The following is a 13,215-nucleotide window of genomic DNA, read 5'->3' on the forward strand; positions in this document are numbered from 1 at the left end:
TTATGTAGATTATGAACAAGAGTGGGCCCAGTACTGATCCCTGGGGAACCCCACTGGTTTCACAGCCCCATTCAAATTTGACACCATCTACGCTGACCCTCTGTGTTCTATCGGTAAGCCATGATTTTATCCAATTTAAAACTTTCCCCTCGATACCAAGAGCCTTAACTTTTCTCAGAAGCCTCTGGTGCGGTACTCTGTCAAACGCTGTGCTAAAGTCTAAGTAAATAACATTAGAATTTTCGTCATTATCTACGACATCGAAGACTTTCCTAAAAAACGTCAGCAGATTTGTTAGACAAGATTTTCCCTTTGTAAACCCATGTTGAGAGTCGTAGATTAATTTGCTTTTCTCTAAATGCGATCGGATGCTATTTGCTATTACTACTTTTGGTTTTTTAATTTGGCCTCCAGCCTCCCCCAATAGCTACACCTTCGCCGCCATTTTATTACCTTAATATTAAATATCCTAATACATAAGTAGCTATCCTATCTGTGTTGAATTAGTTGGGCCGCAGATCTATGCGGCATTCAGTGACTGTTGCCTCATAGTCAATATCTGCAGCTGTTGTAGGCATTGGGGCAGAAGCTCTCGTTCCCCTGAGGCAGAGCAAAGCCGACCGAAGGAGAGAGAAAGACAGTCGACATCTCATACAGGCTGTAACATAACTTCTGGGCTGCTGCTTCTGTTCGGAGATCACCTCCGCGAGTCTGGCGTAGAAACATCTTGCACTTGGTCCCATCCCACCAGAGGTGCTATTACTACTACGACTTGTACTAGTAGCAGTAGCAGTAATAATATCAGTAGAGCTATTATTATTATCATCACAACGTTTAACTCAACCTACTCGCACTTCACTCACTCACTCACTCATTTTGTTTCACTTATTCAATCGCTCACTTCACGCACTTCAGTCACTCATTTCACGCACTTCAGTCACTCATTTCACGCACTTCAGTCACTCATTTCACGCACTTCAGTCACTCACGTATTCATTCAAAGACACCATCAGTAGACTGCATTCGAGTGAAGTGCAAATTCGTACAGGAGATGACTTGTTTTCAAAGCTGTGACATTGTGATCCAGAGCGGCCACTGTTACTCTCTGTTCTTGTGTTACGATACAGACAACAAATGGTACAGGCTTTGTGAGATAAAGTTAACATTAGGGTGTTTAATCATTAGGTGAAAGAAGTTGGGGTGCTTAAATCAAAAGTTTCTGATACCGAAATACGTCCAGAATGTTCTACTAGAACCGGTAGTAACAAGAACCGCGATAATTGTACGACCGTGGACATTTATCTGAAGACCACTCTTGAAATAGCAACTTGGTATTTAACTAGAGAATAAGGAAATATTAGAGGGAGAAAATTAAGCACAAGATCCTCAGCACGTTCACAAAAACAATTACAAAAAAAGGCGGGCGTCCAGGAAGATCTGAGGCAAATACTGATGCAGGACTAACTTTGGGGCAACCAAGCTAGTGTCTATCATCATAAGGAAACTCTCAGATTATATTGCTCCATGCATTGCACACGTGGACGACAGATGGTGTCTTGAGGGAGTTACAGTGTGATGACTTTTAATTGCTGTTATGTATACTGTATGTCCACACATATGTGGATATACTTTGTATCAATATTTTGTTTAGTATATATAGTAAAATGACTGAAATGTACCCATTATTTTTATACTGTAATACGAAACCTTATAAACGAAGTACTGTACAGGAACAGAATACCAACATTACTTAGTTTCAGTTTCAGTGTTTTAATAAAAATGATTTTATAATTGTATTGTTCATTCAAACACTGAATCACTGTAGCACAAAATACAAGGTTAGAATTTACACCTCATGCGAGACTCACTTGCGCCTGATGACTACTAATAATACTTGACAGGATCACAAAGCGATGACTCTCAACAGAGTGCATGATGGTGGGTGTTAAAGTCCACAGTGCCTTAACGTATTCTGGCGCCAAACAGGCTGCCAGACTATTTACACCAACTACAGCAATATTCGTGAAGTTTATGACAAAATTTTAGGCTTTATGTTATATGAGAATATAGTTTACAATATTTTCCTCTCACTAAACCAGCATTACTTGTCTGCCACAGCGCAGCTAAACTTATATAGATCGCTTGGAGATTAATCTCTCAGCTCATTTCACTTTAATATAAGCTACCATAACGCTAACCTAACCTAACCTAACTTAACTTAACCTAACCTAACTCCTCCAGGTAGCGTAAATGTTTTAACCATTGGGTGAAATAAACTGGTGGCTGATCTGCAGGTGATCCAATTAATCTAATCTATATTCACCTCAAGTAATATCCGATTAAACATAACACAGAAACAAGGGCGCAGTACAGCAGAAAAAATCGCAGATCCCAATTTTTGGGCTGCAGCTCTGGGCTGAAATGTTTTACAAAACTAATCTTAGAAGATATTTTCTTTAACGAGAACTAGCTTAACCAGTCCATGATTTCTATCTGAAAGAACAGTTATAAACACCATCCAGATATATGGAAATATCGAAGGAAAATGGGTTTTAAAGGTCACCCACAACTTTTCCAGTGGTATTATGGATACCTACCCAAAATACTGCAGACCTACAGTAACCTTTCATTTTAGAGATAGTGGACACACTCACTAGATGGAGCGCTGGAGCATGTCTCGGGGAAAAGGGAGGAAGTGTCCTATCTGGCTTACTGTTTGGTATCACGTCTGGGCGTCAGACGGTAAGACCTTGAATACCAATTGGGTTAAGCTGTCAGCGGATCCTTGTACAGTACAGTACTTCCCTTTTCAGAACACCGTGAGTGTCTCGTTCTTTTGACATGTTCTTGTATCATGCTCCGTCAGGTTTTGTCAACGTGTACTGGCTGCTTCATTATTCAACATGTTGTGCTTTGTGATTATATATTTGATTTGTGTGATATTGTTAGGCTTAGTTTTAAGTTATGTCTTAAGTGCTCAATGCCGTACCGAAGTACTGTATGTGGTGATGTTATGTTTAGCCAGATTTGTTTACTATTTTATTTAAATTTATTTTAGGAAGTGGCTACTTAGTCGTGAATTTCCGGCTAGGCAGACTGGAGGCTATGTAACTGAGATGTTAAGTTAGGTTGGAAAAGTCATGTATCCTGATACATGGGAGTCGTTAGGTTTTGGTTCCTAAGTATAGTCGGTGCCGGGGGCCTGTTTGTTCGCTATTTTCTTAATAGGAAACTTCTTCCTCTTCTCAACATACCAGTAAATGGTGAAAGAATAAATTTTACCTAATTTACCCCATAATAAAACCAAAGGAACCAAACCTAATGATTTTCATACATCAAGATACATGACTTCCAACTTGATTGCGTAGCCACTAACTGTATTTTAATTTTAAGTGACACACATTTTTCTTAACTTTTGACGACAATGGTGATCGTAACAGTGGAAAGCAGTTTTGTTCCATGTTGGAAGTACTCTTAGTGTACTCCTACTATAGTATTACGAGTCATGGATTATGCCATGTATACCACGTTGGAATATAAAGATTATACATGCAATACATACTATAGGGTTTATTTATCACTCATTTTTTTTACTATTTATATTGAGTTTTATTCCTTGTATGCCGATTCACACAGTCACACCAAGCGTGTGAATTACATTAAACGTAAAACCTTTATTGCGCTTCAGTTATGTGCTCAAAATTCGAGTAAAAATCTCGATGCAGTTGGATTTTTCAATTTCAGTGCAGCGTCCACCCCTGTCTCTATAGTACAAGTACAGTATCATGGTGGAGAAATCAGGAGTGGGAACTACAGTATAGTTTCGTTTTGTTATGATTAACGACGCCTCGTGACAACGAATTTGACAGTAATTTAATTTATTTACATCCAGTTATAGCAATAAAAACTAAAACTTTTAACTAAATGGCAAAATTGTCAACTGTCAATCAGACGATTTTCCCTATTTTGACACAATATATATATATATATATATATATATATATATATATATATATATATATATATATATATATATATATATATATATATATATATATATATATATATATATATATATATATATATATATATATATATATATATATATATATATATATATATATATATATATATATATATATATATATATATATATATATATATATATATATATATATATATATATACTGTATATATATATATATATATATATATATATATATATATATATATATATATATATATATATATATATATATATATATATATAATTAAAACATGTAATTGTAGGCGTTGGTTACATACGTGATAGTGTTCTCTCCGTGTGTCTGGTGGACTTGGTAACAACTTGTTGCTGTGTTGGTGGGTGTGAGGCTGGCTGACCCTACTGGTCACCCACCACACTCACAGTAGGAAGAAGGGCATGAGATTATCATTACTAGATATATTGTTTAGCACTGGGTGGGTGAGAGGCAGGTTAGGTTAAGTTAGGCTAGGTTACTATATATAGGGTAAGTACTTTTTGAGTTGATGTTGGAGAGGGTGCAGCCTGACCCTGCCTATCTTGACCTTGGCTCCTCTGGTGCCACTGATTATTTCCTGGTTGCCATGGTAGCTCTTTTGTGAGCGAATATGGCCGTCAATCAGGCAAATTAACAAATTATACCTAAATTATAGGTCACTATATGAAACTTTTCCTCCTGAAAAGATGAAAGTTTTTTTTTAATAAATATGGCCAGTAATCTGCTAAATTAGGTGATAAAAGCCTCATATTCGGTACACTGATGGACTTTACCTATACAGGTATGTACAATCTTTCTAACCTACAGTATTTTGAAGGAACCCTGTTGAAAATTTTGCTCAAAAGTCAAAATTTTCCGAAAACTCATTTCCCAGGAAGTTTGTCACTACAACTGGGAAATTACCGACTTTCTTTTTATAATTTAAATGCAAAAATTTTAATAATTTTCATACGGTTGTTTTTGTAGTTAATATATTCAAACAAATGAAAGTACTGTAGTAAAGTGTCCGGATACGTGACAATCAGCGCGTCACTGACAGTTGTAATTATAAGATTAATATACTTTTTTTTTGAACACAAACACTTAGTTTGCTCTCATGACTTCACATATTATTAATACTGCTTGAATATATTGATCAATATATGTTTTCATAATATATTATTATTATTATTATTATTATTATTATATTTTTTGTATTATAATAGCACATTTAGTTCTTGGAAAGGAATCATATCAACACGAGTGATATCTTTTGGGAAATTTTTTTTTACATTACTACGACAAACAAGCATTAGGCCTATTATGTTAAATGTTTTCGCGCCGCAATAAAAAGTGCATCTGGGATTATAATTAATTCAGTAGTGTACCAGCTATTTAAATATCCAATGCTGTGGTAATACAGTATAATTTTAATTATTTGTCAGTTTTGCTTATCATCATAGTAGTTGTTAGGAATGTGACTGATAGGCATAATTTATTTTATATACCTTAGACTTGCGTATATTAAAATTGTTTTATTATATTCGAATTTTTTCAAGTTTTTGAACGCGTGAATTTTAAGGCAAACAGAATGGGTTAGGTTGGGTAACCGGCGGGTAGAAAGGGCTTGTTGCTGGCCGCCGTGCTTCAACTTCCACGCAACTATTAGAAGATACTGCTTCGTGATTGCAACAGCTTATCAGACATTATTATACAGTATTTAGAAATCAAGAAATGATCTAATAACTACGTTCTGTGATGAGAAAAAATCTTGCAACTACCAGTCAGCTTAAACTCACGACAGCATTATCCCAGCTGAATGCACCATACATAGAGTATATTCTGTGAACATTGGTCATTACTGTTGAGGGTGTTTCAAGATACAGTATTTAGATTAATTTTTTGTTTCGGTTTTATATGTCGTCCCTAAAATCCTTCAAATTTAACTAGCTTAGGGATTTCATACATTGCTAACATATGGTGGTTCATAAGAGAATGTGTAAAGAGCCTAGTAATAATCTAAACTGTATAAGACCGTCTGGTACGCTGTCAACAAGTATAATTCGAAGTTATTTAAAAACCTGTACAAAATTATTATGATCACAGACGATACAGTAATTAAAACGTGAAATCTGATAGGAAGGTTCTTAACGTTTCTGCTGGTGATTAAAATGCAGACACTGAAGAAATGCTATACTACTACTTTGCTGTCACTCGGAATCGAGTATGACGATCATCCAGCTATGATACAATGATATGAGTAATTAAGGATGTCACCTAGGTTGGTGAGTTCTGAGGTGACTAAAGAGGCCGATATGTGACCGGCAGGGTCGTTCACAGATGTTGCACATGTGGGGGGCTACATCTAGTGCGGGAGGCGCTTGTCTGCCTCGCTATGCAGTCGGGCTAACTCGAAAGTATTTATACCTTCTTGTGTGGTGATCCTCCAAGCGTTACGATGTGGAGTAATCGTCTCCCAGGGGAGGGGGTCAATTTGGCACTTTTTCAGGTTTGTCTTAAGACTATCCTTATACCTTTTCAGTTGCCCGCCAGCTTTACGTTTACTATTCGTTAGGTGACTATAAAGTAGCGGCTTGGGCAGTCTACTGTCGTCCGTGCGGGTAACATGGTATAGGATAATTATGAACTCTGTAATTTCACCATTTCATTTGCTGAAACTAGTGTGCGACGGTCCAACAACGCTTACCTAAATTTTCCGATTTCTGACGAGGACATTTCTTAGAAGGTATTTTCTCAACTGAAAACTTAAGTGTTTGTTTAGATCTTTTGTATCCAGTCACTATGAAAACTTAATGGATGTCAAACCTTCAGTGATCATGCAAAGGTTTATGGTAAGGTTGTAAGCCGCTGTGAACATATACCTTTCGTAGATGTTATTTTGACAGGTACTCTTGCGGACACTTGTAATAAGACAGGTAGGTACATTACGGACACTAGTACACGTGAATGATCTACCTACATGAAGTAGCTAAAACTGAAGATAAAGGATGAAACAAAGTTTCACTGTTTCTTTATTATATATATATATATATATATATATATATATATATATATATATATATATATATATATATATATATATGCAAGTAAATCACTGTAGGTACGCGTGATCTAGGTATATGCTGATAACCACAAGGAAAGAAGAAAACACGAAGTTCCCAAGCGCTTTCGTGTAATTCACATCTTCAGGGGTCTGTACTCACCCCTGAAGATGTGAATTACACGAAAGCGCTTGGGAACTTCGTGTTTTCTTCTTTCCTTGTGGTTATCAGCATATATATATATATATATATATATATATATATACATACAGGGTATATATATACATAGGAAAGCTCACTGAGAAAGAAAAAGGAACTACAACACTTATGTGAGATCATTATATACCGTACATGTACTGTATATGGTAAATTTGTGTGCCTTACAGCTGTCATAATTTATACCAATGCCATGTCTTTATTATGTGATTTATTCATCATTCAGCTTCCACCAAGCATACATGGGTGTGCCAAATAGCTATTAAATCAAGGAAATATATTATTTAATTCCGTTTACTATTTTGTATACATTTTCAGTTTTGTGAGATACACACAATGAAATATAGAAAAAAATCCTCTCCCCATTAATGTGTGTGTGTGTGTGTGTGTGTGTGTCTTTGTGTGTGTGTGTGTGTGTGTACTGACGAGAGGGGAAGCCCCGTGGAAACCCTGCCGACCGGTGATGAATTGTTAATACTGTTTGGAGTTGTCATGTGCCACGCGTTCATTGATGAAGACCTCAGATGGTGTGTGTGGGGGAGGGAGACTAGCCCGGTGACTCAGTGAGAGATGAGGGTAAAAGTTAGCGATCGTTGTAGGCGCCGCTGATATTCAAACTAGTTTCTGTCTTTTAATACCTTTATAAAGAGTTTTGATGAATTGGTATCAGCCTTATAAGTACGAAACTCATATAAATTTGTTGGCAACAGTATAAATCTGAATACATATTATATAAATCTTACTTTTACGAATTATAAACAAGTCGACCACACATGTAGGCAACACTTAGAGGCCTAATAATATCTCTACTATTGTAATTCACGAAATCAAGACACAATCAGGAAACACTAAACTCCTCCATTAAAGGGTTTTCTCCTAGATAAATGAGTTCACATTGGGCAGCGGGGCACTCGTGCTCAGCTTTCATGAATATAACTAAGACATTTCAGTACCATCGTTGCACGGACAACAAAAGCCCGCGAGGAAAATATTATTCTTTATGACTGTGCTACTTAATCCAGCCAATTAGTTGAGTGAACAAGGATTTGCATGGCGCCAGACACAGGCATTCAGCGCTCCTGCTTCCGGCGTACCCTATGGGACCAGTACAGTTGCACGGGACCCACGCAATTTATCATAGCATGGTTTCAGTATCGCCTTCATCCTCCCAGTAAACAAACCTCTAAACGCCCTCTACGACGCAGCGCACGATTTTTAGTCACCGTAAGTGAATTAAGAGTTGAAAAAGACAACAATATACAACCGTAATAAGGTATCAGTGATATTTATGACGTGAAAGTGTGTAAGTGGGAAGAACTTAGAGGTGGCAGGAAACTGTTGGGGGCCACATGACACCCGAGACAGCTGGAACCTTAAGTGATCAAACGCCAATATTACAATGCCAGCCTCATCAGCTTCAGCCTTGAACATTCATGATAAAATAGCAGTAAATATTTCGCTTTAATTTTTCGCTATCTTCTCAGCGGTGTTTAAGAACTGCCAGTTTTAACAATCTGATACTCGGCTTCAAAGGTAGATGGTCAACTTTCTGCTACAAAGAACGAGCATGAACACATGGGCCTATATTGTTCAAGTAAGGCATGAGCACACACAGACTGTGGACAGTTCCCGCCCGACTCTAGCCAAGTTAGATACGTACGGTGGATAGCCCACCTGCTATCAAATCTCCCACTTTATTTCCAACTTTACCTCCCTCTTACGCCGTCTTCCATCTTCAGAGCAAACGGCTCTCGTCTCCAGCTCATCATCAGATACGTTTTATTAATCGTACATTGTGAGTCATATTTGTTTACCTTCTTGGTGGTCTTGTAGACCCTTGTAGGCAAACACAACACCCGCGCTACCATACAGTAAGCTATTTATTATAACAGCAAATATATAAATTATATTAACTACGACAAAGGCAGTACGTAGAACTAAAACCGAGGGTGACCGAATGTGCTTTTGAAAGAATATGGAGTAACACTCCAATATTTAAGTGTTCATAACTATGAAATAGGAATGATTTACATTACTATAAAAGTTTAAAGGTGTTAAAAATACTCTTCGTAACTATTATAAATTAGATACATCATAAGTGTTATATAAAACCAGAACAAATACAGTATATACCATAAAATGAAAGAAACGATTCACAAAGATAAACACACAGTCCATTATGTGTAACAATGTTCTAGAAAACTGGGAGCATTTGATACACAGCCCAACACACCAGAATGAAAGATAGAAAATAATATGGCTGCAGTAATCTTATACTGAAAGCTCGCATATCACGTATAAATTATTGGAAAATTACGTTTACTTTTTGCAATTTTCATATATTTTGTAAACGGTTTTCCATTATTGAAAAATTTGTCCTTGTTTTCGCCTACAGAAAAGGATGAAGTTCATTTACACTTATAACAACTTTGCTATTAAATGAGATGTAGGCCAAATATTTCGGTCATTGTACTCTACATTGTACTTCGCAGGGTTGATATACTTACAGTAGGTCTTACATTCACATACCAAATGTTACGACAAAATCCTTTCTGAGGGGGGGGGGGTGATCGGCCCCAAGCTACACCACTGGGGAGGAGTACTGTAAACCCCTCCACTGTGTATCTGGCCAGAGGTGATAGTAAATATAACTATATGTATAAGGTACTATTGTAACAAATCTAAAATTTTATATGATTGAAAACAGACACCGAATGCTCTGAGTCTACTCAGTCGTTGTATCCAGTTGATTGCACCCAGTTGTAATTTAAGTACCTTGCATGGTCAGTGTACATGTTTTACGATAGCTGCAGTGACAGTTTGTGTGAAGAAAGTAATGCATCACCTGTAGAAAATAGAAGAACCAAGTCTTAATAGTTATTTGACATTCTTCCATAACTCAGTAGTGAATCAGTAATTGTTAATGTATTTTGACCGGGCAGCCCCGTCAGCCTCGGTCACTCAACCCTCGTCTAAACATACTTCATTACAGGCAGACACACACACACACACACACACACACAGACAGTACGGACTCTTCAACATCTTGACACTGAACTTTGCGTACCTTGAACATAATTTTATCACAAAAATTAAACAATTACAACTTCCTTCACGTTTGTATATATGAAAGACAGAAGCGTATTATGGCAGTGAGCGATGTAGACAGAAGAGTGGGTGGAAGGGAGATGGTGAGCAGACGTTTGGGCCACCGGAAGTTTGGGCTACGGACACTTTGAAGTGGCCACGGTCAGATTAGGTCCTCACCACTCTAGGCCAAACCAAACGTCTATGGCCCAAACGTCCTACATTCAAGGGAGATGGCGGGCGACGTAGTGTGTACTGTATGAATGGGACTTTCAGATTGGGAGGGTGTGGGAGCATCATCCGGGGACACACGGACCGCGCACATGCCTGCCGTGTGACACCGTCTCGCTAACACCCACACATTATGTAACACTACATGACCGCCGCCATCAACACTGGTTTCCCGGTATTAACGATGCGCAGTACTCTTACTTAACTAAAGCGAGACTTAGGTGTCTTTATTGTGGATTAGTTTAACTCATTTTCAGTCTTCAGAAGCATAAAGGAATCACAATATCGCAACTAACCTAACCCCTTCATTACGGGCATGCCACTGTAAAACGGAGATCGAATAAAGAACCTACAACTGAAGTACTTACAACAAAAACTTAACGAGGTTGGGTTAAGATTGAAATCGTTAAGTTAGGTTACTATACAGTACTGCGATATTTTGGACATTGCAAACTTTTTGATTCAGGAAATAATGCTCCCTGAACACTATAAACGTGTGTGTGTGTGTGTGTGTGTGTGTGTGTGTGTGTGTGTATGTGTGCAATTACGTTATTTTTATGATTTATTTAAAAACAACCAATTATCTGCCTTCTTGCATCTACAGTTAGGCGAAATATAATCACCGTAGGCCCACGAATCCTCGAGAATTCCTCCCTTCCCAACTGCTCCTCGACGGACAAGCTTTCTCACTATGTTCCAGTGGTTGTCTCGCTTGACGGGCTTTTTACTTTCCAGAGGAAGAGGACTGAACAAACCCTCAAAAAAGAAATTTTCTAAATGGACAAAATTCCATTCAGAAGACAAAATCCCACATGTGAATCTCACTGGACAAAATCCGCTTGGATAAATTTCGAACATAATCTCCCACTGAACATAATCTCACTACTGAAGTAAGTGTGAACAAGAGGCCAACAGGGGAAGTGTTGTGTAGGTCCACCTCCCTGGTAATTAAGATGAAGTTTTATTGTGTCTTACAACTTCGGCGAGGAAGAGGTGGCTTACTGGGTTACCTCTCCTTAAACACATCTATAATATCAGTTGTTTACAGCATTATGGTAGAAATTTGTTAGTGGCGCATGGGCCTTCCACAAACCGTTTCACAATCATCTAACCAGGAATTATTATGACGAACAAGCGGCGTAGTAGACGGATCTATGGCGAGCAGTCAATGAATGTGTGACGTGTCACAGTTTGCTGTGGCCACTGTCCGCGAACATATTACGCAACTTACTTTAGCAAGTTATTGTTTGAGGTGCGTAGTGTAGTGCGTTGGACTGATAGCTAGATGTGGGTTCAGGCGACCGTCAACTATCGAAGAGGAGGATCATGCAACAAATGGCCGCCACAATTATATCTTTTACATTTGTTTTATTGTGTATGGACTCGTGTAATTAGTAACCTTGCTAAGTGCGGCTCGTTCACTAACGAGGTATTGCGCGTGTATTCGTCTTTTATTTCTATCAATGTGAAACTGAATTTACATTATATTACATGGCATTACTTATGAAGTAAATATTATCATGTTCAACAAGACAATAAATAATGTGTGCTGCCAGCCAAACGCACTGGTCAACATACAGTAAACAAATTACTGTACCTTCTTCTGTAAGATAGTTTCTATACAATAGACTCTTTATTATAGTGATTATGGAATGTAATATTATTTGAACCTTGATTTTCGTATGATTATTATTATCATTTTTGGGGTAATAGCAGGCAAAACGTTTTGTTACCATCGTTAGGTGTAACGTGACTTCTCATAAGCTTTTAGGTATTAACGGAGACTTTTTTTGTCATCGTTGAATAATCGTCACAATTTAATCCGAGCGACATCAGCGAGAATTATATTATTTCGGGGTACTGTACACGTATTTGAATCATTACCATATACTACACTGTACTCCTTTAGCTTGCCGGGAATCTTCTACATGATATCCGACAACCTGACATCAATTGTGCCAAGTAACAGAACAGCAGACATGGGCCTATGAAAATTAAGTGAATGAGTTCCCAGATATTGTTGAGTCAAAGATAACCCCATAATATCTCTTATTTATTTTGTCAATCTTTCTCTCCTTGTCTCTCGCATCAGGGCACAACAAGCAGGTGATGAGGGATACTTTGACTCGATTACCCAGTCTCATCTTATTCCTTAAACAAAATTTGCTTCACCGAAATAAACAAACTAGGATGGACAGTATACCACCATCGCAATAAACTAAAAGACTGAGATTAACTTTGTGGCGATGTTATTAAAGTAAAGGGCTGGGAGTCGATCGCTTCCGGGACCACCAGTTCAAACCGGATTCACTGATGTAACTATCTTCCCTCTGATGCTAGGACCTCAAGTTTACACACACACACACACACACACACACACACACATATTTACAGCTTTTGTAGAGTGAATTACGTAGTTAGACAGTGAAAGAAAAGGGAGAAGGGGAAATTTGGGAAACGCAGGGGAAAGACTATAGTAGAATTGTGGGAGTGAAGGTGTTGAGGATTGTTGGAGAAGTTGAGGATTGTTGGAGACGTGGATGATAGTTGGAGACGTGGAGGATAGTTGGAGACGTGGAGGATAGTTGGAGACGTGGAGGATAGTTGGAGACGTGGAG

Source organism: Homarus americanus, unplaced genomic scaffold (genome assembly GCF_018991925.1).
Source record: "Homarus americanus isolate GMGI-L3 unplaced genomic scaffold, GMGI_Hamer_2.0 scaffold1024, whole genome shotgun sequence".
NCBI classification, from domain to species: Eukaryota; Metazoa; Arthropoda; class Malacostraca; order Decapoda; family Nephropidae; genus Homarus; species Homarus americanus.